We start from the raw sequence: 4,920 nt of genomic DNA on the forward strand, positions 1-4,920 counted from the left end.
CAACGCTGCTGTGCACTAATACCCCTGAACCTGGTGTTGTCTCGCTAGCTACTGCACAGCTCAGGCTCCCATCAAATATAATCATCACTCTCTCCTTTAACAAAACAAAGAAATCCTCCCTGGAAGTGTGTTTTGATGCAGGTTACCATGGTAATGAGTGTGTGTTGTATCTCTTCGGAGAGCTTGTTATGTGGCGGAGCGGTGCCGGGCATCTCTGTGGCCTTGGTTCATCTGTCAAACTGGGTTTTTCTGCTTCAAAAAATAATGATCCAGGGCTGCACAGAGAGCCTGGGCTAAAGTATCTGCTTATTTAAGGTGGCTTTTGCTACATTTTTCCATGCAGGTATCAGTAGCCTAACACCCCTGAGGAGAAGAGAAGAGGTCTATCTGCTATAGTGTTAGGCCTGTGGAGTGGTCTGCCGTGGGTTAGCTGTGGAGAGGAGAGAGCTCTGACACAGAGACAGACAAAAACAAACAAGCTCCGGTCACAAGTGCTAGATGGGCTTATTAACTTGTAAGAGATACAGGGGTTGTTATGTTATGCCTGTCTGTGGGAGTTTTTACCAACAATACAAACCTTGATTTCCTGCCACGATGGATTGTACAATGAATCTTATCAAACTTTAATCCAATTGTAATATGATGAAAATGAATTTGAAGTTAATAAACAACCGGTTAGCTAACCAATGTGATGGCATTGGCTATAGGGAATACGGGTTAGGGCAACGTTTCCCAAACTCGGTCCTGGGGACCCCAAGGGGTGCACGTTTTGGTTTTTGCCCTAGCACTACACAGCTGATATAAATAATGAACTCATCATCCAGATTTGATTGTTTGAATCAGCTGTGTAGTGCTATGGAGAAAAAAAATGTGCACCCCTTGGGGGTCCCCGGTTTCTGAGTTTGGGAAACACTGGGTTAGGGGTTGTCACAGATTTTCCTCACAGTACAGACAGGAGGTGGCACCATGGCAGGAGGTCTCTTCCAGACAGTAATGATGGCAGCAGGTGAGACAGTGTTAGACTGCGGCCTGTAGACACCGACAGAAAGCCCCTGATACCTCCTCTCCTCTCTATTGGCTGGCCTGCAGAAGGACCCTCCCCTGTGGCTACCCAAGGCCAGTCGCCCCCCTCTCCTCCTTCCATCTTCCTCCCCATTCTCCATTATAATTGAGCAGGGCTTTGAGATTTCTCCAGCCTGCCTGGTGTTTTCCCAAAGCACTGCAGCCTTAAACCCACTATTCTCTCCGTCTTAAATAATCAGAGCAGTGCATGAAGGGAAGGCTTTTTTGGACCCCTGCTAGAAAGCCAAGCGGACCAAATCAGGCAGGTCTGAGAGGGAGTCGCTTCCTAAGGGAAGGACAGAAGAGTTCATAGTAGACTGGGGAAGTAGAATTGGGTAGTAGATCTGTTAAAGGCTGGAAAAGAGAAAACAGTAACCCCACCAGGGTGTAACCTATGGCTGTGTTCCAAGAGGCACCCTAGGGCCTAGGATGACATGCTAGCTCATAGGGATCTTGTCAAATATATGTAATAGGATGCCTTGTGTTTTTAAGATAAAATTATGTCCATACACTCTTCAGACTATATATATTTCCAGGACTGGGTTGAGTTATTTTGGAACAACCGACAATGTTTCACATGTGGACTCCTGTTTGCAACCTGTTGCTACTGGCTTACGGCTGTCTGCAACGCACTTTGACCTGGAGCTTTTGGGCCGATGATGAAATGGTGAGTAAAAAAATAGCTATTCTAGCAAGCGTTGTGATAACTTTGCCAAATATCCATGGGAGCCAATGTCTGGAGTAACCAGCCTGGCCAGGCTAACACAGATCGTGACTTTCGCCGACTTGCCAGGGGCTAGTAGCTTCATCGCTACGTAGGTAACATTAGCTTGATAACTAGTAAGGTAGCTAATGCCAAAAGTGGATGAAGTGGATAGGTGAAATGTCAACACAGCTGGGACACCTTCGTTTCTGGAGACATGTTATTGACACGGCAGCACAACAGTAGCAAGCAAAAGAGAGTAGCTAGCTAGCTAGATGCAGTTGTTTGCTAGCTAAATATACACGTTTGGCTGGCTAACTAGGTAGCTAGCTAAGTATAGCTAACTGTGCAATGGTGTCATGGCGTTGGAGAAGATGGCTGCCGTTTTACGTGCTCCTAACCGAATATGTTGTTTTGTTCATTTTTTTGCGTTGTATGTAGCTTTACATTTAAAAAAAACTTATTCTAAGCATAATGTTGCTGCTACAGTCTCTTATTAGAGAGGTGGCAGGTAGCCTTGCGGTTAGAGTGTTGGACTAGTAACTGAAAGGTTGCAAGATCTGCCGTTCTGCCCCTGAACAAGGCAGTTAGCCCACTGTTCCTAAGCATTATAGTTAAATAAAGGTAAAATAAAAAAGCTATACAAATGACCGAAAATAACTGCTGGACATCAGAACAGTGATTACTCACCACGAACTGGCAGAAGCTTTTTTTTTCATTAATGAGTCCAACGAGCCCAATGTGAAGGACATACTACGTGAAGAGAAGACGGAGGTCGGGCTGCCTTCTGAGAATTTGTAGGCGATCTAATAAACCTCCACTGCCTTCCGTTCTACTAGCTAACATGCAATCATTGGAAAATAAAATTGACAACCTACGAGGAAGATTAAACTACCAACGGGACATTAAAAACGGTAATATCTTATGCTGCACGGAGTCGTGGGAGAACCATGGATTACAGGCAACATCCGCACTGAGCTAAAATCTAGAGCTGACGCGTTCAAGGAACGGGACTCTAACCCAGAAGCTTATAAGAAATCCCACTATGCCTTCTGGCGAACCATCAAACAGGCAAAGCATCAATACAGGACTAAGATCGATTCATACTACACCGGCTCCGACGCTCGTCGGATGTGTCAGAGATTGCAAACTATTACAGACTACAAAGGGAAGCACAGCCGAGAGCAGCCCAGTGGCACGAGCCTACCAGAGGAGCTAAACTACTTCTATCCTTACTTCGAAGTAAATAACACTGAAACATGCATGAGAGCACCAGCTGTTCCGACTAGTCTCTGAATGTCCTCGAGAGGCCCAGCCAGAGCCCAGACTTGAAACCGATTGAACATCTCTGGAAAGACCTGAAAATAGTTGTGCAGTGATGCTCCCCATCCAACCTGACAGAACTTGAGAGGATCTACAGAGAATAATGGGAGAAACTCCCCAAATACAGGTGTTCCAAGGTTACCATGAAGACGTTATAGCCTCACCATGAAGACGTGAGGCTGTAATTTCTAAAACCTGTTTTTGCTTTGTCATTAAGGGTTATTGTGTGTAGATTGCTGAGGGAAAAAAATGTGGAAAAAGTCAAGGGGTCTGAATACTTTCTGGATAATGCCGGTTATACTATAGTATTCAATGTAGATATTTTGAGGACTTTACTGTGGTACTAACTGTAGTATGCTGTAGTATTTACAGTTATCTTTAGTATAAAACTGTAGTAAAAGAACTGTAGTATTTTCTATAGTAATTAATGTAGTGTTTTTACTGTAGTATTTACTGTAGTGTTATTGCGGACTGTAGTATTTTCATGGCCATTACAGTAGTGTTTAGTATAGTGTTTTTTCTTTTATTGTGTTTGACATAGAAGTACAGGCTTTCTCCTTGAGGAAGCCTACTAGAGAAATACTAAAAGAGCTAATTGTCCATAAACTGTAGGTAGGTAGGACTGGGGTCTGAATGGATAGTTCAGAGCTTCTTCTCTTTTCTTTTCTATAATCTGTCATGAAGTCATTATATGGTCTATAATCGTGAACCATGCAGGTTTCTTACTTACAGGTGGCACAAATTGGGATATGGGGGAGGTAGTATTTACTATAGTTAGTGTTTTGAGGACATTACTGTAGTTTTTAATGCAGTGTTTTTAAAATGCAGTATACACATTCATTTGAGTAAGTTATTGCGAAGGTATACCTACGTATGTTACTGTAAATACCATAATAACTCATACAAGCCCAGAAAACTGAGAAAGAGAGGATTCTCTCTTTCCCCCCAAAAATGCAAATTAGGTCACTGATCATTATTGTCCAACCCTGCTAAAAGTAGAGTAGATTAGTGTCAGGACTACAAGAAGGCAGGACAATCATGGGTGGCTTGACCTGTGTGTTGATGTACTATACACAGTGGGTAGGATCCTGACAGCCTAAAGGGAGCAGGCCAGTGACAAGGCAGTCTGGTGGGGACAACAACGTCAACATCAACAAAACAAAGGAGCTGGTCGTGGACTACAGGAAACTGGGCTGAGCATTACCCTATCCACATCGACAGGGTTGTAGTGGAGCGGGTCGAGAGCTTCAAGTTCCTCAGTGTCCACATCACAAGGGAATTAACATGGTCCACACATACCAACACAGTCGTGAAGAAGGCACGACAATGCCTCTTCCTTCTCAGGAGGCTGGAAAGCTTAGGCAAGTACCCTCAGATCCTCAAAAAGTTCAAAATCTGCACCATTGAGAGCATCTTGACTGGCTGCATAACTGCTTAATATGGCAACTGCTTGGCATCTGACCGTACTTCTTAATTTTTGTATTTGTATATGTAATTCCTTTCTTTTTTTTCTTTAGAGTGTGTAAATTGACATGAATGTTGTTGACAATATTTACAAAACAAATAAAAACAACAAACAAAGGCTTTCTGCAAGGCAATAAAGGCAGATTGAAGCTCCGAACTAGCCTGCTCAGCCATGGGGGCAATAGCATACACAACAATGTCATCTGCATACAGGTGAAAGTATTATAATACTTTTTATTTTTTTATTTTTTTTACAGATAAACCAATATTGTTAATATAAATTGTAAAAAGAACCGGACCAAGAATTGATCCCTGTGGGACACCCTTTGTTATGTCCAGAAAACCTGATTGAACACCATCAGTAAAAA

At 43.0% G+C, this 4,920-nt stretch overlaps 1 non-coding gene across 1 annotated transcript; it reads right to left on the reverse strand.

The window, feature by feature from the left end:
- Nucleotides 1-3,633: 3,633 nt before the first annotated feature.
- LOC135556965 (U7 small nuclear RNA) lies at nt 3,634-3,688 on the reverse strand. The gene has a single exon (XR_010458095.1). It is a non-coding gene; the product is annotated as a U7 small nuclear RNA (small nuclear RNA).
- Between the last annotated feature and the right edge of the window lie 1,232 nt (nt 3,689-4,920).

This window comes from Oncorhynchus masou, chromosome 15 (assembly GCF_036934945.1).
Source record: "Oncorhynchus masou masou isolate Uvic2021 chromosome 15, UVic_Omas_1.1, whole genome shotgun sequence".
Classification (NCBI taxonomy): domain Eukaryota; kingdom Metazoa; phylum Chordata; class Actinopteri; order Salmoniformes; family Salmonidae; genus Oncorhynchus; species Oncorhynchus masou.